General features: G+C 40.0%; 1 long non-coding RNA gene across 1 annotated transcript; it reads left to right on the forward strand.

The window, feature by feature from the left end:
- The first annotated feature begins 16,040 nt into the window (after positions 1-16,040).
- On the forward strand, positions 16,041-19,208 carry LOC133805159 (uncharacterized). The gene is made up of 3 exons (XR_009878873.1): positions 16,041-16,322; positions 16,405-16,483; positions 19,043-19,208. It is a non-coding gene; the product is annotated as an uncharacterized LOC133805159 (long non-coding RNA).
- Positions 19,209-22,147: the final 2,939 nt, after the last annotated feature.

A 22,147-nucleotide genomic window follows, 5' to 3' on the forward strand; every position in this document is an offset into this window, starting at 1 on the left:
CGTTTTCCTTTCTAAGATTTGCTCTGATAATTAATAAGTACTTGCACTGTGCTAAGTTTATTGGGATCTACTCCAGGTTCAGAAAGGGTTACAAGTTTATAGATTCTTTAGATGATTGTAAAATAATAACAATTGACTGGTTTTCTTGTAGTAAGGATGAGCTAAGCTAATTGCTTTCAAATCACATGATAATTCGTGAAAATCTGAGTAAAGACTAAAGACACGAAAATTTTACCTTAATAGCTTTAAAATTCACATGAGAGGATAGAGGAGTGAGAAAATTAACAGCTTATGCTGAGCTTTTCACAATTAATAAATATTGTTTTTTTTGGGTTGCAATTTTCATTTTTTTTTCACTTTATAACTCCTTGATTTTTTTAGATTGTATCATTTAGGACTCAATGGAGTCTTTTTTTTTTTTTTTTAATTGTAATATTCAAATCTTCAATTTTTTTTTTCTATTAAAACTCATAAAAAATTACGATAAATAAGAGTGGGTATTTTTGTAAAGAAATTTATTTACAGATTGATTAGTTAATTAAAAATTAATTAATATGTAATTTTTGGACTTGCATATAAAATTATTAATTATTGTTATTTAAATAATTAATAAAAATGACATTTATTATTATTTTAATATAACAGTTTTTGAAAGTGCAAAATATAATATAATAATGATATTTGACATTATATTAAATAATATTTTATGTTATTTTAATATTAATGTCAAGTTATTCGTTCAGAAAGTTAATTAAATATTTAAATTAATTTGGATTGTAAAGATTTGAATTAATTAATGAATAAAATAATTAAGATATTTTCTAGTCATTTTCAATGGGCGACTAGCCTAATAAAACTAGGTCTCAGTAGTAGTTATGTTACACCCAAATTTCGACACAGTCATAAATGAGCCTTGAAATGTAGGCTCGTAAAACGTAAGCTCGAAAATAACAAGCAGTGGTTGGACATTTGTATAAATTTGCATGATTCTTGATTGGTTCTTGTTGGCGATCGAGCACAAGTTTAGAATGCTCGAGCTTAAGTGTCAAGCTCAAAAGGATGAACCTTCTCCGATGCATATGGGTGTAATTCGAGCTTTCGTTGCAAGCTCGAAGATGTTGGTCTTCGAAGGTTGAGCTCGGTGGAATCACTGGCTAAGGAGGAAGTTGACTAGAATGACGAGCTCGAAGTGTTGGTTGATCTCGGAATAGCGTAAACCTTGCCTTCGAGATCAGCAACGCGTTTTGTACATGACAACGGTTAGGAAATCCCTATTCCTCAGGGATTTGTTGTTATCTGATATTAAATTCCAATTATCTTGGGATAATAAGGGGAAGATATTCTGTCAACCAGGTCTATAAATAGCCTGGGGAATTTCATTTGTAAGACGCACAATATTGTACTGACAGTACTTTGCTGAATTGCTTTGAGAGAGTATCACGAAGCAATAACATTGACTCGTTGACTAGGCAGATTTTAATTGCTGAACCACGTAAAAATCCTACTGTTTTTTCCTTATTTCCTAAATCTTTGTTTAGTGCTCTTTGGATTTAAGTTGACAAAAAACGGCGTCAACAGTTTGATGCTTTCATTGAGAGAATTAAGCAAATCGTTGGATTGTTTAGTTAGAAACCTCCTGAATTACCAATGGTCGTTGCAAACAACCCGAGTACTGGTGGGCAACCATTGCCCCAAATACCTGAGGAGCAAACTCTTCACATTGAAGATTACCCACAGAGACCTGGGAAACAACCAATGATAGGTCACGACCCAGATGAGGGGAGTGCATCCTCTGACTCCTAGGGACCGCCTGCTCCCAGGCCTAACGAGGACCTATATTATAATCCTAAGAGGTATATCCCCATTATTGAACTGGAGAATCACCAACTACGCCAACAATTGGCAGAGGCCACAAGGCGCAATGAAGAATTGGCCAGACAGCCGCTTAGGTCTAGGCACCATCTCGAAGGCCCAGAGGACGTCCCCACGAGAGCATGGCCGCCAGGAGGGCCGAAAAAGGGGCTTAATAGGCTCAGCCAAGGCACAAGGCGAACCTTGGCGATGAACGCCCTAGAAGGAATACTCAAACTGATACTACTGGCAACCAGACTGCAGAGGTAACGACAGGAACAGGGAATAACCGAGCCCGCAACGTCGATGACAGTGGTCACCTCATGGCTGTACGAGCTGGTATATTACCAGGGAGTCCCCTTTGGGATGATATGCAGAGAAAACCTATAAGAACAATAATCGAGTTCAACAAAAGGGCCCAGAGATTTTTCAATGTAGAGGAGGCGAGGTCAGCATTAAAACTGGCCCCTCAGCCCATAACTACAACGAAAAATGTTAACTCAACCTCAACCTCGGCTACCCCATCGACGTCACGACCCTCCGGAGATAACCCTTCAAAAAGAAAGAAAAATGAAGGGAATAACTCTGAGGCAGATGTGGGGAAAAAGAAGAAGGGAGACAAGTACTTCTCAATTTATACGGTTTATACCGAGCTCAATGAGACTAGGGAAAATATCTTCCTTACTAATGAGTATCAGGTCCCGTTTAGGTGATCTGACCCAATGCAAAATCAGAAGGCAAAGAGAGACTCCAATAAGTATTGCAGATTCCACAGGGATGTCGGACATACCACTGACGAGTGCCGACAATTGAAAGACGAGATCGAAGGCTTGATATTGAGAGGATATTTCAAACAATATGTAAGAAACCGAAATACCAATCAAGCATCATCTAGTCATAGGGCAGTGTCTGCGCAACCTGCCTAGCATAATAACAATTCCCGAGCAAGGGAAGATGATCGACCTCCCCCAATAGATGGGGAGGATGTGGTAACCATCTCCGGGGGACCGTACCTTGCCAGGTCGGGTAGAAATGCCCAGAAGAGATACGTAAACGAGCTCAAGACTGGAGATGGTCCTCCCTACGAACTTGAACCATGAGCTCCAAAGCAACAAAGGGTTGAATCTCAACCCATTACTTTTACTGAAGAGGATGTGTCACATGTCTAGTTTCCCCATAACAATCCCCTGGTCATCACCCTTCAGCTCGCGAACAAGAGGGTACACAGAGTCTTGATAGATAATGGGAGCTCCGTTAATATCCTTTATAAAGCCACTCTAGAAAATATGAGATTCACGCTTCGAGATTTGAAAGCCTGTGAAACAACGTTATACAAATTTTTAGGGGAAGGGATTTGCTTGTACAGGATCCATCGAGCTCCCCGTAACCTTGGGAGACTATCCAGTCTCGGTAACCAAGATGATGGAGTTTGTGGTGGTGGACACCTCGTCGGCCTACAACGTATTGCTCGGGAGACCAGCCCTGATTGGGTTAGGGGCAGTGTCGTTTGTTAGGCATTTGGCTGTTAAGTTCCCAACGTCTAGTGGCATCGGGACGCTGAAGGGAGATCGCTGCATGGGAATGCTATAACATTTCCACGAGGGGGAAAAACCAAACAAGTGCACAGACGCTTGTAGTTATTCGGGAGGTGGACGGATTCGTCTTCGAGATATAAGAAGAAATCGACCCTAGGGTTGAAGAAAGGGTCAATCTCAAACCATTAGAGGAGCTTGAAGAAGTAAAGCTCGATCAAAAAGATACCACGAGGGTGGTAAAAATAGGGAAAAATCTTTCCAAAAGCGCAAAATAGCAATTAACTTGCTTTTTGAAAGAAAACCAGGATGTGTTTGCATGGTCACACTCGGACATGGTAGGGATTAGTCCAAGCGTTATTAGCCATGCACTCAACATAGATAAGAGCTTCCCCCCGAAGCAACAAAAAAGGAGACTCTTGGATGATGACAAAAAGAAAGCCCTAAAAGAAGAGGTCGAAAGGCTAAAAGCAAATCGGTTTATCCGAGATGCTTTCTATCATGATTGGATCGCCAACCCTGTGCTGGTCCTGAAGCCCAACGACAAATGGTGAACCTGCATCGACTATTCGGGCCACAACAAGGCATGCCCCGAGGATTTCTTTCCCTTGCCTCGAATCAACCAGTTCGTAGATGCCATTGCAGGCCACGACATCATTTCATTCATGGATGCTTATTCTGGATATAACCAGATTTCCATGCATGCACCTGACCAAGAACATATGTGCTTTGTAACCGACAAGAGCTTGTATTGCTACAACGTAATGCCTTTCGAGCTCAAAAATGTTGGAACCACATACCAAAGATTGGTAAACAGGATGTTTGCTGAGCAGATAGGAAATAACATGGAAGTTTATGTGGACGATATGTTAGTCAAATCCAAACATAACAATAACCATGTAGACGATCTCGCTGAATGTTTTACTGTACTCCGAAAATATAATATGAGACTCAACCCACAAAAGTGCTCATTCGGAGTAACCTCGGGTAAGGTTCTGGGATTCATAGTGAATTCTCGGGGTATAGAGGCTAATCCTGGTAAGATCAAAGCGTTAATAGACATGCTCTCGCCTCGGAAACATAAAGATGAGTTTAACTGGATGAATGGCGGCCTTAAGTAGATTTATCTAAAAATCTACGGACCAATGTCTCCCATTATTTAATCTCTTAAGAGGGGGCAAGAAGTTTGAATGGTCGGACGAGTGTGAACTCGCGTTCCAAAATCTGAAGAAACACCTCGCCGAGCCACTGATCTTGTCTAAATCGATTGCAGGGGAAGTTTTATACTTGTACCTTGCCACAACCAAGCATGCCATTAGTGCAGTACTTGTACGGGAGGATAAGAAAGTAAAAAAGCTTGTATACTACATCAACAAGAGGTTACAAGGGGCAGAATCGAGATACCCATTAATGGAGAAAGTGGCTTTGAACCTAATGCATGCATCTCGAAAGCTTCGACCCTACTTCCAAGCACATCCTATTCATGTGTTAACTGATTAGCCGTTGAGGCAAGTATCATCCAAGCCTGAAGCTTCCAGGAGATTGTTGAAATGGGCTGTTGAGCTTGGACAATTCGAGATTACTTATCACCCTAGAACAGAGATCAAAGGACAGACTTTGGCAGACTTCATTGTCGAATGCACAGGGATCTCCAATGAGGAAGTCGTAACCCCAGCTCGCGTGCTGTGGAGACTTTACGTTGATGGGTCCTCCAATGAAAACGGTTCGGGGACAAGGATTATTCTAATCACCCCGACCCACTCGACGCTAAGGTTTGGCTTTGAGGCATCAAACAACGAGGCCGAATACGAGGCGTTGTTAGCAGGACTTTGGATATCCACCGAGCTCAAAGTAAAAGCCATTCATTGCTATAGCGACTCACAATTGGTTGTTAACCAAGTCCTGGGTGAATACCAAGCTCATGACATAAAAATGGCGGCTTACCTGGAGAAAGTTAAAACAACATTTGGGGGGTTTGAGTTCTACGCTATAGAACAAGTTCCTCGAGAACAAAATTCAAATGCAGATGCATAGGCCTGACTCAGCACGACTAACAAAGCTGACAAGTTCAACATGGTCCCAGTAGAATTCTTACTGACCCCAAGCATAACCGAGCTTGAGGAAGAAGATATAATCATGGTTGACTTGCAACCCACTTGGATGACCCCGATAGTTGACTACCTCGAAACCGGAAGTCTCCTAGCATACCGGAACGAGGCTAGAAAGCTTATGTACAAAATACCAAGATATACCATTTTGGAAGGAAAATTGTACAGAAGGGGATACTCTATGCCATTACTTAGGTGTGTAACTCCCCCCGAGGAAAAGAGGATTTTGGAAGAAATCCATGAAGGATTTTGCGGAGATCACACCGGGGGCATAGCTTGTCAAAAAAGTTGATTTGGCAAGGATATTTCTGGCCAATAGACAAGGCAGACTCATTCGAGTACGTCAAACACTGTGATAAATGTCAACGGTTTGCTTCGATACCACGAGCTCCACCCACCGAGCTTACCATGATGAGCTTCCCATGGCCATTTGGTATATAGGGAATTGACCTCATAGGCTCCTTGCCAACTGGAAAAGGTGGAGTAAGATATGTTGTAGTCGCCGTAGACTATTTCACAAAATGGACTGAGTCGAACCCTTAGCGACCATCACCTCGAAGAAAGTCCTAGATTTCATAATGAAAAATATCATCTGCAGATATGGGATGCCTAGGAAGATTGTATCGGATAATGGGACCTAGTTCGACAGTGATTTGTTTACACACTTTTGCGAAAAGAATGGGATAATAAAAAGTTTTTCATTCGTGGCCCATCCCCAAGCAAATGGCCAGGTCAAAGCAGTCAACAAAACTTTAAAAAGTTCTATGATCAAAAGGCTAGAAGAAGCAAAGAGCAGATGGCCAGAGGAGTTGCCTTGAGTCTTGTGGGCATATAGAACAACGACAAGAACTTCGACGAGGCATACCCCTTTCTCCTTAGCCTATGGGTGCGAGGCCATGTTGCCCATCGATGTCGAAATCCCAACCATAAGGTGTGATGCATGTGACCAAATGTCATGCCCTACTTCCTTAGGGCTGTTACTAAGTGAGTTTAAAATCGTGCTTTCAACTCGCTAATCGAGGTTTTAAGTCAAACCGTGTAACTAAGCCATAAATAAAAGAAAAACATTAGAAATAGTAGTTTTCATAGTAAACCATAAAAGTTTTACACTTGGGATCCCAAAACACAGTTTAGAAAATATTTACAACACAAAATTGTTCTGAGTCGACTAAACGACAAAGTCTAAGTTCATTTACAAGCATCTCCCAAAATCCCCTAGCCGTGGCAGCCAGGCTGGCCAAACATGTACACGCCGCCTCGCGCCTGCTGTACTCATGGTTGGTTGATCTTCTCTTTACCCTTACCTGCACCACAGAGCATCTGTGAGCCGAAGCCCAGCAAGAAAACCCAAAACAGATAACATATGCAATACACAAGTCAAGCATATAAATAGGCCACCAATGGCTAAACACATACGGCCTAGCCATCCCAGGCGTTTACCAAGCCCTGGGTTCGCGGACCATACTGTGAGGATATCCCAGGTATCCTTTTAGGGACTCGCCCTAGCAACTCGCACCCCACATGCTCAACGCTGCTCCCAGCCCCTTGCCGTTCTCGGCCTTGCACTCAACGTGCCTGACATCGTTCCCGGCCCCACGCCGTTCTCGGTCTACATCGTTCCCGGCTCATGCCGATCACTCACATAATATCAAACATGATATATCAACAAGTACAGAATTCAAGCATAAACAGATAAAGAGCTACGCTCTGCAGTTCTAGCATATAGGGCTCGGCCCTGCATATCATTTCCATTCAACACATTGGGCTCAGCCCTACACACAAGCTCTATGGAAACAGGGGTTTTCTTACCTGAGTTCCGAGCTTCCTGAGCACCGATTCCCCGAGCACAGTCCTCTAACGTGAGCCTCGCCGAAACCCTAGTCACAACACATTAACAATATCCGTCCATCAAGTTCCAACCCAATAAATAACTTCGAGCCATAACCCTAACCTCCGGGACCTTGAATTCTATCAATCTAGGTGATAAAATCCATCCCGAGCCTTACCCCTTAGGTTCCTAAGCCTAAAATACCCTAAAAACTCCAAACTGGCACTAAGGGCCGCGACCCCACCCACAAGAGCCGCGGCTAGCCTCGAAACAGAGGCTAGCACCTCATTGACCCCCACACGGGCCGCGGCACGCCCCCCAAGCGCCGCGGCGCGCATGAATCTCTCGACCTCCCATGGCCGCGTGTGCACGCGGGCCGCGGCGCACCCCTCCTAGGGCCGCGGCGCCCACAACGAACCCAGATTTCCACATCAGTTTTCTATCCTTTCTTCAAGCCAATTCCCACCAAAACCAAGCTAACAATCCTAGATAATAACACCATCATTCCAGCCTAATATCAACACTAAAACCCAACAGAAATCTGCTCCAAAAATACAACTAGAATACCCAAAAACAGCCTTGATTCTACCCTCATGCAAAGCTTGGAAACACAGCTGAAACTTGAACATAACTTCCATGAAAAAAACTTACCTCTTGCTGATTTAAACCTCTGAAGTTGAACCTTAATCCTCAAGCCTTAAGCTCCTAAGTTATCACAGCTGAATCCCTTGCTTAAGCTAGCTTGCACCAAGAATTCCCTTTGAAAACCTTAGAGAGTGAAGGGGAGAAAGAGATAGAAGCTAACTTCAATTGGGAAGAATAAGCTAAATTCGGTTCCTTAAGTTTCTAAACCATTCCTCTATTTTGTTTTATTCAGCTTAAATCTATATGGTTACCTCAAGGCTCGGGGTACCAAAACGTCCCCGAGGGTAAAGTGGTAAATTCCCCAAATATTCCCGCCTAGACATTCTATCCTCAAATATATCTCCAAATATTTATTTTCATGTCCCAATAACCCCATAACTCATCCCGAGTCCAAACCTCAACCCCGTTGTGACTCTCCGGCTAACCGCTCCCCAGGACTGTCTCGGATCGTGCTGTACAGACATATCACACATATACAACATATATCTTATTTATCACATTTATGCCCCTAATACTCAAACGGGGCCCACATGCACATTTAACTCAATTAAACATGCATCATAATCATATATACACATAAATTCACATATAAGCACATTAACCCACTTATTTCCCTCCAGGCACACTAATCAAGGCTCCTAAGCCTGATTAGCAAATTCGGGCCGTTACACCAACCCTCGAACCAATCCCATCTCGAAGAAATTTTGGATCTCACCGAAGAAAGATGAGATGAAGCCCGGTTGAAAAATGTTGCATACCAGAAGAGGACTACGAGATATTTTAACAAGAAGGTACGAGATAGGAAATTTGGATTGGGAGACTTTGTGTTAAGGCGTGTGTTTTTGGCCATATGAGACCCATCTGTTGGGGTGCTTGGGTCTAATTGGGAAGGACCCTATCAGATCGAGGTCATTATTCGACCTGAAGTTTATAAGCTGGAGAGGCTGAATGGAGGATTGGTTCCGCGAGCTTGGAATGGTGAACATCTACGACCTTATTATCAGTAATGTAGGAATGATGTCTATTCATTTGAACCAAGCATGTATTTGATTTTTTGATTTTTATCAATAAAGTATTAAATTTCATTCAAATGTGGTATTTTTATTGTTATACTTTTTTGCAAACCCTTCAATAACCTAAGATCGCAATCATAGGATATTAAGGGGGCATAAGTGGTATACAATCATACCACAGGCTCGAAAAAATATAACATAAATAAAAATTAACTCTAATAGCAATGTCTGGATTATTAACCTGACATGAAGAAAACAATAAGTGAATGAATATATGGAAATTCAAACTTAAACCCAACACATATTTGTACAAATAAACAAGTATAAAAGCAAGGCCTTAGTAACATGCTCGAAATATTTCGATCCAGAAATATGATTCATAATATTAAGGCAAAAAGCTAAAGGTAGACAATGTGTAAAAAAGTTTTCGGGCTAGAAAATTGAAAGCACAAAAACTACTATTATAAAGTCATAAGATAATTAAAATAGCTCAGAATCAAGCTATAAATTGTCTTTGCCCTAAGGGCACAAAAAATATAATTACAAGTGATAATGGGTCGCAGCCCATGATTTTGATTTCAGGGGTTAGATGCCTCTTCAATTGCGGTCCCGGAAACTTCCATTGCCTCCTCAGCCTCGAGTTTGGCCTTTTCCTCCTCAGGACGAGCTTTCCATTTAGCAATGAATTCGGTCTCCAAGATGGCAAGGAAGCTAGTGTCGAGGTTGGGGTTGTTAACCCAAATTTGATACATCGCCATGTCTACGACGCGATCATTTTTGGTCTTGAACTCCTCAAGAAGACAAGTCTTCTCACCCTCGATAACTTTGAAGGTCATCTTCTTCTCCTCTTCTAGCTTGCCATTGAGTCCCCGAATCTTCTTGATCTCGGAGTCCCTGGCCTCGACCTCCTTCAAGGTCACCTCCAGCTTCGATTCGAGTTCGGGAATCTTTTGGACCTCTTTCAATGTTGCCTCCAGTCTCGACTCAAGCTCAGGAATCTTCTTGATCGTCGCATTCCTTGTCGCAATTTCCAGTCGAGCTTCTTTGAGATCGTCCTCGAGCTTTAACTGGGCATCTCGGGCCTCCTGCGCAAGCGCATTTCTCATTGCAACCTTGTTATTCAACAAGAAAGTGTGCTGAACAAAGGTTATGAATGCCTACACACACAAATAAACAAAAAGGCCAGCAAAGTACAAGTCAAAAATAGTACATAATAAGGGAGCTAAAGCAAAGATGACTAACCGAGGAAAATAGCTCGCCACTCTTGTCGAAAAAGATTATTGGCGTCTCGGTAGGATGTTAGAAATTCCCACTGAGGGGTCCCGAGGTTGCTGAAACTTTGACTCACGCGGGTCAAAGCATCAGAACCGAGGTTGACTCTGGGGGTTTCAGCAGCGCTATCGACCACGAACTCGGGCACATAAGTCGATATCGATAGGAAGCGGTCTCGTACGAGAGCCTGGACTCGTTTCTCTTGGGCAACAGGGGGAGGCACCTGAGCCTGACTCAGCCCGACCTCGGAAGGCATTGTGGGCTCAGTGGCTTGACTCGGCCCGACCTCGGAAGGCGGTGCGAGCCCAGCGGCATGACTTGGGTCTAGGGGCACTTGGGCCAGGGGGACTACCTCAGTCTTTCTGGACAGTTTGGAGGGACGACCTCCCTTCTGCGATAATCTTTGGCGTTTGTTCGCCTTCGAGGCCAGAGGCTTGTTAAGCACATTATCCAGATCCGAGTCCAGGTCACCTGAAAAACAAAAGGTTGTCTGTAAGTAATAAAAAAAAAAGGTTATTATAAGAAACAAGACTCTAAGATAAAAGAAACCTAATTGGTACTTTCGGCCGGGCATGAGCTCGGAGACCAAGAAATTCCCCTATCTTCTGATGACTCTAGAGGAGTCCCCTCTCTATAAGTGGGTGATAGTCTCGAAAGCTCCCTATATACATTGTTCCCATACTGTACAACTACCCATCCCAGACCTCGTTTAAACTATACATGGTCTGGTATTGTCCTAACCATCTATCAAACCTACGGACTCTAAGGTCGACTCTTGACCATGCTAAGAAGTTGTTCCTAGGATCCTCGAATAGGATCATCACGTTAGGCTTGTGCTTAAGAAATGACGGAGACCACATGGAGTGGTACAACACTACTTTACCTCCATTCGCCGAGCTCGTTGAGGCCTCGTCGTGGGCTTCATTGCTCGAGACTGGTCGCTCGTGTAGGCTGGAGGCAGTGGCACGGAATTGAGAGCTCGAGGGCCTCCTCCTGGGGAGAGGTTTAGTGGTGGGGATTGGCACATCTTCCCACCTCCGGTATTTTTGAATCCCCGAATCATCCATGGACTCGCCTTTGCCTAAAAGGTCACAAGCTCGGAGCTTGTCTTCATGTAGGAGATAAGTGAGGGACCTTCAACCATAAGGGAGCTGAAGAATTGCTGTCCTATGCTCCTTCATGGCCTTTGTTAAAGTAGGCCAGTGGTAGTTGGCTACAGGCAAGAATAGAGTGAATATTCCGAGCTCAATTGTTCAAAGAAATTTAGAAAAGACATGTCTTCATGTAGGAGATAAGTGAGGGACCTTCAACCATAAGGGAGCTGAAGAATTGCTGCTCTATGCTCCTTCATGGCCTTTGTTAGAGTAGGCCAGTGGTAGTTGACTACAGGCAAGAATAGAGTGAATATTCCGAGCTCAATTGTTCAAAGAAATTTAGAAAAGACGTGTTGAAATACTTACAGATGCGTTGGAAGGAGTAGAATTGGGAAGGAGCGAGTCCATCCATCCAGAAGAATGCCGTCTTAAAATTTGGAGGATGGTTTAGGATGTCCTCGAATAATCGCTTTTCCTTCGGATAGCTCGACAGGTAGTAGAACTTTTCTCCTTCGCGAGCTCGAGAAGGGTTGCTCTTTAGGCAAAAGAGATACAATATCTCTTGTGCTGAGGGCCTGTCCCACTTCATTTCATGGTACAGCGACCTAAGGGCTGACAAGACCCTAAAAGAATTGGTCTGGAATTGGAAGGGGGCGAGACTGGTGTAATCCTAATTTTTTTTTGAAGTAATTCTTCAAGGGTAGCAGGGCCCCGACCCTCATATGTTCATGGTCCAGGCAGCGAGCCTGACTTTACGATCGGGATTGCCATCTCCCAGGGCATGATTGGGATGGCACATCAGTGTACTAGAAAGCTTGAGGCCATGGTAGGCTAGTAACTCAGAGATATGACTGGTGGAAGTGACCGAGCTCCAGTAATGCTCAGCCTTGAAAAACTCCTCCTTCGAGGTAGGGACTGAGAGAGCTTGGGAGGTGGTTGGATGTGTTGAAGAATCTTCCATTAGAGTAAATGAAAGTGCACTACGTGGAAAGGCTATGGTGACTTTAAGTTGGGGATCTAGTGGGATAGGTCTGATCTTGGGGTCTGGGTCAGAATAAGTTTCCACTCGGAGTCTCTTCCTTTTTCTCTCTTTGACCTCGTCAATCTTACGTCGAAAACGATCTCGTATGTCTTCTTGCTCACACCGTTCTTTGTGCTTGTGGATCAATCACTGGTTTCGGGTGAAAGGCAATTCAGGATTAGGAGATGATGGGTTGTAAGGGATAGCAAACTCGGGCCCCCGCCAATTCTCAGAGTACTGCAACATCTAACAAGGAAGAAAAAGGTGAGGGCCCATCATATAGAAGATAATAAGGGGATTAAAAATTTTGATAACTCGAGCTCGAAAGCTCAAGATCACGAGATTGCCTCAATCGAGACCGAAGGCTCGAAAGGGCGAAGATTGGCTCGGATGTCTGTCCCGAGCTATTGTAGAGTTCGGGCATCGAGAGTATACCCATGTGAGAGTGGGAGGGATACTACCAATTTAAAACAAGAGAATCCCATATTTCCAGGGAAAAAGGTGGCAGTTACCTAAAAAGGCTATATTTTCGGGATTCGTGCATTAAAACCCTAATCCAAAACCCTATTTCTTTAGCCACATGAAACCTATGACCCAAAAAAACCTCCATTACCAGAAAACTCCATTTTTTCACATACCTACCAGAAATTTTTTAGCCTAAATTGTGATTTTAAGCATGCCAAAGCTATTTACATGAGAAAAATTTGCTTAGTGCAAGGAAAAGCTCTAAAAATCAGGTAAAAACCAGGAATGACATTTTTACAAAAGAAAAATGTAAAAAAGAAAAAAAAATGCATATATTATTAGGAAAACTCATACAAGATCTTTATTTATTTTTATGTAGATCTAATATTAAAAAATTAATATGAGATAACCTAGAAAATGTTTCTAAAATTGAATTCAAAGAGAAACAATGATAAGAATACTTACAGTATACACAGCAGAATGAATGAGTCCTTCCTTCAGTTTCTCTAACCCTTGTATCCTTTCTGTCGCAGAGTATTACCAAGAAACTGAACCGATCTTCTATAATCTTCACAGTCTTCCAATGTATCCTTAGAATCATCTAGACTAGAGTGGGAAATTCTCAACACATGAGATAGATACAGAGAGAAGAAGAGAAAATAACAAAGAGGCTTAGAAAATGACTTGTGTTTAGAGAGAATCTAAAACCTATCCGAAAATCTAACTTATGAACTTGTGTTTAGACTTGTGTTTTGACTTCTCTCTAAGCACTCCTTTTATAGACTCAATTAGGCCATTTAATTTAATTAAAAAATCAATAAAATAATAGCCAATTTGAAGCCCTAGGTCGAAATTATCATGAGCTTTAGGCCCGTGAAATTTCCCATTTGATTATAAGCCCATTGGACTTAAAATCAAGGCCTATAATATTTTATATCGATTTAATTAATTAAATAATTATTTAAATCCTTTATCAAATTAATTATTTATAATTTGAACCTTGATTTAAACTTATTTATTAATTTAGATACCAATTTATCTTAATTAATAAATCTGCCCTAATTTCTCTTTTCTTCTCAAAATTACATATCTCTGTGAGACTATCCAAAATTGACCTGGTCAATTTTGATAATTCTAATTGATAATTAAATCAATTAATTGAGACTATCTAGATGATTTTATCCAAGGTACAATGGGGACCACGGGCCTATGAAATCAAGCTCCAATAAGTTATTATAAATCTAACAAATAAATTTACTAACTTCTTAATTCCTCGTGACTCTACTAAAGACTCGGAATCGCACTCTTGAATTCATAGAATGCTCTATAACAAATATAGATACACTATTAATTATCCATTATTACAACCATAATTGTCACTCAATCCTCTATAGACGGTCTACAATCTAAAATACCGTTTTACCCCTCATTGTATTTTATCTTTAAAACACTTAGTTCCTTGTAAATGATATTTCAGTAAACTAATTTAATTACTGAAATGAGATCTCTATCATTTAACACCTTGAACAAAACTAAAAGGAAACAATCGTTTCACTTCTTTATCAGAAGCTATAGATGTTCATATCTATGATTAACACTCCCACTAAATTATACTACCAAGTTCCCAAGATGTAAGTATGGGCTAGTCCGTAGGGTAAGCTGGTAACGAACAAGTCAAAGAACTCAAATAATACAATCAGTTAGAATACTAACCACTCAGAAATGAGACTGAATTGATCTACGATCAACTATATGATATGAATAGATAGATAATAACGATACGTTTACTTATCTTATCAACTGTCAATATCGGTCCTGTTCGATGTAACAAATACATCCGTTCTTATCTACTTTGCTAATGTTCTGGAAAGAACATAACACTAGAATGTGTAAGTAGATCACATCGTAGATTGGCAAGTCAGTGTAAATCCTGTGCACTGACTAATCTTAGGACTAACTTATTTTGAACATATAATCATATTTATATTCCACTATGATTACGTCACTGTAAATACGATTAGCTATATGCTCGGGATTATTAGAAGTTGATATCAAACAAATAATCATGAAAATAAAACATGTGAGCAAAGTGATTGACCAAGTCAAAAAAATGATTTCTATTCTTTTATTGATAATAAAATGAGATTACAAAGAAATTGAGTTCTAATTAGGATAAAACCCCAACATATACAACAAAGATAAATCAGGAGGCTTACACAAAGTTGTTCGTGGATATGATGAGATCGTCAATTGGAGTAGTGGAAGCAAAAATGATTTCATGGAGCCGAATGTACTGGAATTGTAATGCCCCGAATCCTCCGATGTGGTTTAATGGCTGGATTAGTAGGCCGGGAGGGCCATAACTATTTAATTATGCCATTAAATGAATATATGCATGTTTATATGAATTATATTATAATATGATGTTATATGCATGCATGTGGGTCCACATTTGAGTATTATGATATTTTGACAATTTGGCCCGTTAAGGGTATATTTGTATATTTGGGTGCATATTGTGATTTGTGAATGAGATTTCATTATTATGGAGATATATTCGAGCTATTCATCATGAGACGGTCCAATATAATGGATTAGCAGTTTTGTCATAACGGGGTCAATTATTGTAACGTCCTACGTTTTTGGGTACCTTTAAACGACTCGGGTTGGGATTTTTCCCCCGGGTTAAGAATATTATTTTAAATAATATTATATTTTGTTTGTAAGTATTCCATGAGTTATTGCTAGGCAAAATATGAATTTTGTGATTTAAAAGTCAAGATAAGACTTTCGGTCCTGGACCGACACAAAAACCCTGATCGGGTAAAAATCTCAGAAAATAAAACGAAAAATCATGGCAATTATATTTTGGGCATAAAATACATTCATAAAAGTTAAAGTTTGGTCAAAAATAATAAACCTAAAAGAAAATGGAAATTTTAAGGCATTTTGTGTTAAATGCCTAATTTTGCCGAAATGGGGAATTTTATTCCATGAATGGACCTTAGGTTAAATTTTACTATGTGATTAATTAAATTAAATGTGAGAGACATTTAATTTAATTAATTAATGTTAAGTTTGGTGATTAAAACTTAATAAGAGTGAAAAAATGTGTCAAAAGTCAATTTGGACTTTTCTTCTTATGAAACCTTTTTTAACCTTTATTAAAAAAAAAAAATGAAATGATTATATATAGCAAGGGTTGGCCGGCCATGTGGTGTTTTAGAGTGGTGTGAACCCAAATTTTATAAAATTTAAATGCCATTTAATTAAGAGGTCAAGTGGGCAAGTGGGTAGAAAAGCACTCAAGTACCTTGTGATATTTTGAAGAGTATTGTGAGCAATTCCCACACTAAGAACCGATCACTCTCCATCTCTCATTCACTATCATCTTTTTTGAAGACCTCTCAAAGTGTTCTCTCCATTTTTCAAGCCCAAGAACACCAAGGAAACTTTGAGGCTAAGTCTTGGTCTAGGAAGTATTTTCCCTAAGGTAAACTTTCACTAATCTAGGCTTTTGTAAAGTTTTAAGCATAGAGTTTCAAATAGCTAATTGACTATGTTGTTGGGGGAAGTTTGTTAGGGTTTTTGAAAGGTTTTGAAGGAGTCAAAGCTTATAGGAAGGTCCAAACCTTAAGCAAGAACACCAAAGAGGTAAAAAGTTTACTTTTGATGATTTTGTTGTAGGGTTTTTAGTTTTAAGCATTATTTTGTATATCTAATGCTTAGAGTTTCTTGTTGATGATGTAATAAGGTTATGGTAGTTGTTTAATAATTTTTATGATGTATGTGTATTGATTTTTGAAAATGGGAACCAAAACCCGCAAGGGTTTTGTAGGATACCCTAAAACAAAACATGTTTTGAGCTGTGACTTTCAAGGGGTCAAGCAGCCACTGTATATTTTTTTTGTAAAATTAAATTGTACTGTGATGTTGTTGAGATTGAGTACATAAAATTGAGCTTTTGAAACACTAAAAAATGTTTAGAAATGAGTAAGTTATGCTATTTCAAAGATTAGGTAAAAAACTGTTTTTTCGTATTCTTATTTTCGGAACCAAGTTTGGACAGCCACTGTATAGGGCAAATGAACCCAGTTTTTTCTAAAATTTTGTAGACATATTACTGGCATAACCTATTATTCCACTGTAAATTTTGGTAAGAAAATATTGAACTTTTTGAAAGTTATTAACTGTCAAAGTTTGGAAAAAATAAGGACTTGAAAATAAGGTCATTTTTACCTCATTGTTGGAAAATGATTTCACCAATCAAAAATGCTCATTTTGACCTAAGATTTTACAAAGGCCTAAATGGCATAACAAAAATGGAATTGGGAAATTTTGGTAACAATTGGGTAAGTAAATTTCAAGTTATGAACTAACGAAGTATGTAGTTAAAAATGTGAAAATTAGGTTTTTCACACTTAGTGTAAAAATGAGATTTTGGAACATAAGGTAAAAAGTAAAATTTTGTTTATTTCAAGATATAAATTGGTAAGTCTTGAAATCATATTTTCACTAAAATTACCCCTTTGAGTTTAAATGAATTATTTTTCTAGTAAGTAAAATTGATTAATTGCTTTTGGAAAATTAATTAGTCAAGATGAGAAATTTATAACGGTTTTCCTAATTAAGACAAATTAGGCAATTTTCTTAAAACAGTTTTTAGATATTAAAACCTTAAGAAAAATAAAAGGAAAATTTAAAGAGTTTATTTTCTTTAAAAATAATTAAGGAATTTATTTGTATTTTCTCGATATAATACCGGCTAAAATCTTACATATTTTAACCGACTAGTCGAAAGTGCGGGTTAATAGTGATACCTTGAAAGAATAAGATTTTTAGCGGGTTGTAGGGAAATACCATTGTGATACCGGAGCCTAGGTATTGAGACCTTAGGATAGGTCTCCCCGAGACTTAGGGTTTAGTCTCGAATATTTTGTATGACTTTCCTTAATAGGTTTAAAACCAAATAAGGATTATAAATCCTTACAAATGACTTTTATTAAAATGACCAAACTGCCCAAAATAATAATAATGAATTATTAGTGCCATAATTAATCCGAGTATACTGTATGGATAACTACAGTATTGGCTAAGCGTAACTGGACTGAACGTTGGAGGGTGAAAACCTGCTGAGCGCTAAGGACTCCAAGTAAGTCAACTTATATTGTATGGCTGCAACATGAAATGATTATTGTCTTGTATGTTAGTATAGGGATACATGCATATATATAGGCTGTCATAGAAAGTTGCTTAGAGATGTAATTCTAGTGAGTGCTGATTTAGAAAATATGAACGGTAGAAGTCCGTCATATCCTAGACGGTTGATCCTCGTCACACTGCTTGATTTTATTTATGTCCGGTTCATTACCGCGACGAGTGGCCATGAGATGAGGATAAGCTGGTTAAACCTAGGGGCGCCAAGATAAATGGGACCTAGGGGCCCTCATGCTTACTTAATCATTGGACGGTTAGAATCCGAGCAAGTGCTCTGATAAGTTATTCCCGGATAGCAGCCGTGAATATTGGCCATTCCGTGAGAGTGCCTAGAGATACTAGGGGTTGCCAAGATTGAGTGAGGTTGAACACCCTAGGGGCAGCTGCTCACCAGCACCACTGATTAACATAGAAGTCTCCGTAAAACCGTGTAAATTGGATTACACTCTTGAATAAGTAGCGATGCCCTAGGTAACACGATAGTTACCCTTGATGAGAATATTTATTGGCTAGATCTTAGTGTGGAGACTTAGTTCTCTTTTACAGATTAGCAATTATGTTGGAGGGCGCGTTACGCATGAATTGTTGGAAATTGTCGAGCGTTGGTCTCGAATTATATTGTGATATAATATATCTGCTTGCTCTGGGATTTTCTGAGTGCAGGGAGATAATTGTTGGTAAGATATAGTTGTGATATAATATATCTGCTTGCTCTGGGATTTTCTGAGTGCAGGGATATAATTGTTGATAAGAATTAGCTGTGATATGATATATCTGCTTGTTCTGGGATTTTTCTGAGTGCAGGATTTTTATCTAGTTATGAATTAATTTATCATTGGTTATCAGGCATGACCATAAGTTTGCCAGGACGCTTTAGCGTTCTTGAAATTGATTGTGTAGGGTCCGGATGGGTCCGGAACCCTAATTCTCTACATGCTTTGTTTGAAAGTTGATCTTACTAAGCGTTTTCGCTTACCTAGTTGTTTCATGTTGTAGGTAAGAGCAAGGGCAAGGCAGAGCAGTGAGCGCTGGAGTCTTCCTTGCAAATGTACATGTGGACCGACCTTTTGGGAAACCTTTTTATTTTTGGAAATGTTGTGTAATTTTCATAAACTAGGCTCACTCTAATCTTTATAAAACATGTTTGTAACTAAATGTTAAGTATGGCCATACGACTTTTTAAAAAGTTTTTTTTTCTATGGGTTTTTGAGACATTTTGTTAAATGAAAACATTTATATTTCCGCATTATCGAGTCTTGAAAATCCGGGTCGTTACAATTATTGGGTAATAATAATGTTTATTTGATGATAAATTGGGAGTTATTGAGATTAGGATGAAATTCTGGAAGTTTTGACTATAATGTCCCCGGGGAGGTTTTTGGGACCCCGAGCACTAGGTTTTATTTGAGATTACTTAAGCTTGAAGTAGCTTGTCAGATAGAATGTACGTTAGAAAACCTCTCATTCTTTTCCCGTAGTTCATTTTTACTGTTCGAAGTCTTTTCGAAGAAATCTCGAGTTCTAGGAGTCGGAATCAAGCGAGGATCGAGGCATAGCGATCCTAGGAAAGATTAAAAGCTTCTTGACCGAAGGATTTGATGAGAAACAACCCAATCAAAGGTAATATAAGTTTAAAGTTTTGAGTTTTTAGAGTTTCTAAGCTTTGAATTAGATTTTGTGAACCATTGAGTTATTGAACCTTGGGTTTTAATGGTTTTGGACCATTGGGAAGCTTGGGAACTTTGATTCGATGATTTGGTAATGTTTAGGTATGATTTTGGAGGCTTTGGGATGTTGGAGGACGAGTTTGGGCGTGTTCTGGGTTGGGTGCCGCGGCCCTGTTCTTGGAGAGATGCGACCCTAGCTCGAAGAAGCAGGTGGGGGAAATTGTTCTTGCTGGGCGCCGTGACCCTTGTTTCAGAGGTGGCTGGGAGCTGCGGCCCAAGATGCTAGGGCCGCAGCGCTTGAGCAGGGTTGAGCCCGTTTGTGTGTTTTGACCCCGGGAACATAGTTTTAGGCCTCGGGATTGTTTCTACTACTTGGATTAGTTTGGATTGATGTCCCGGAGGCTAGACTTTGGTTTGGGAAGCTATGTTGATCATTTTTATTGATGATGTCCCGAGTTTGGTTATGACTAGGTGACCGCTAAAGGATTAAAGGTTGATTGTTCTCAAGGGTCGTTCTTTTATTCATTCTAGCTCGAATCTGAGGTAAGAAAACTACACCCTGTGTATATATGACATGTGTATTTGTTATTGAGGCATGTTGATTGATAAATGTGAACATGGATTGCATATTAAATGCTAGTGAATGATGCTTACTTGTATATGGCACTGACTAGTCAGGGACACTGACCTAAGAGTCAGAAACGACATAAGCGTCCTGAACGCAGGGCATAATGAAGATTAGATCTAATCGATATCAGCATTGAATGGATCTAAGACATTAATGTTGGACCAACCCTAAGGTCGATGAAACTTATAAGTGCTTGGCTAGTCTAAGACTAGTTACTCAGAGCCAAGGCCTAAGGCCTAGGTGACCGCTTGTCACATGGCTAGGGAACGATGTTCCAAGGTTATGACTCTATGGTCATGAGGAAGGTTATGTTGGTGACCAGTCACCATGCACCTATCCTGGTTAAGTTAATGAAAGGTTCACTTACATGTTAAGCCCCGCTGACCCTATCGACACAAGGATGGAGAGAGCTATTCCCAATTTAGTGACTTTTGTGACTGTCACCTATCTGTTTTGGACTGATAGTCCTTAATGATTATTATGATCATTGTTGATATTATATCATGCTATATTGTGTTTTCTTGCTGGGCCTCGGCTCATGGGTGCTATGTGGTGCAGGTAAAGGGAAAGAAAAGCTCACTCAACCTTGAGTGGAGAGCTTAGGTGGTGATGTGTACATATGCGGCCGCTTGACCACCATGGCCAAGGAGTTCTCAGAGGAACTAGGGGGTTTACCTTATTTTGCCGCTTAGGTCGGAGGGTTTGTAAATTTGAAACAGTAATGGCCATTTTGAGTTGTAAATAACTTGTAAATGTTTTGATAAGCTCATGAGCAGTTATATACTTAATAAAAGAGCTCTTTCCTTTTTATTGTTTTTTTTCACCTTAACCTGTTAATAACACTTAGAGCACGTTTTTAACCAAAGGACTCGGGTAGCGGGTCAAATTTCCGGTTCACCGTAACTGTTCTGGGGTAACCGGGGCGTTACAGGAATGGTTTCGCTTCTTTGGCTTAGAGAACATGCAAAGAAAGCTCTGGTTTTTCTTCTTATTTTTTTTCTCCGGTTCGTGTTTTCTGGGAAGTAAAAATGATGAAGATGAAGGGGGTGCACATATATATACCCCTGAGGGGATGTCAAGGGTCGAAATGATCGAGGCCCTTGATTTGGGTTAAAGGAGGATCCGAAGGATAACATTTAATTATATAAACTGGCAGCAAAAAGATCCAAGGAAAGGACATGTGCATGAATAAGGAGTACTTGAGTACTCTTGGTGTGCAATCCCCAAATGACGCGATCCATACTCGAGTGTGGTAGGTGGCATGTTTTTCGAAAAGTGAAGTTCAAAAGTTTCCTTCTCATGGGATTCGAACCAACACTTTTTGAGGGGGCAAAATGTTACACCCAAATTTCGACACAATCATAAATGAGCCTCGAAATGTAGGCTCGTAAAATGTAAGCTCGAAAATAAGAAGCAGTGGTTGGACACTTGTATAAATTTGCATGATTCTTGACTGGTTCTTTTTGGCGATCGAGCACAAGTTCAGAAGGCTCGAGCTTAAGTGTTAAGCTCGAAAGGATGAACCTTCTCCGATGCATATGTGTGCAATTCGAGCTTTCGTTGCAAGCTCGAAGATGTTGGTCTCCGAAGGTTGAGCTCGGTGGAATCACTGGCTAAGGAGGAAGCTGACTAGAATGACGAGTTTGAAGTGTTGGTCGATCTCGGAATAGTGTAAACCTTGCCTTTGAGATTAGCAACGCGTTTTGCACACGAAAACTGTTAGGAAATCCCTATTCCCTAGGGATTTGTTGTTATCTGATATTAAATCTCAATTATCATGGGATATTATGTAATTAATGCATTTAT

This window comes from Humulus lupulus, chromosome X (genome assembly GCF_963169125.1).
Source record: "Humulus lupulus chromosome X, drHumLupu1.1, whole genome shotgun sequence".
Classification (NCBI taxonomy): domain Eukaryota; kingdom Viridiplantae; phylum Streptophyta; class Magnoliopsida; order Rosales; family Cannabaceae; genus Humulus; species Humulus lupulus.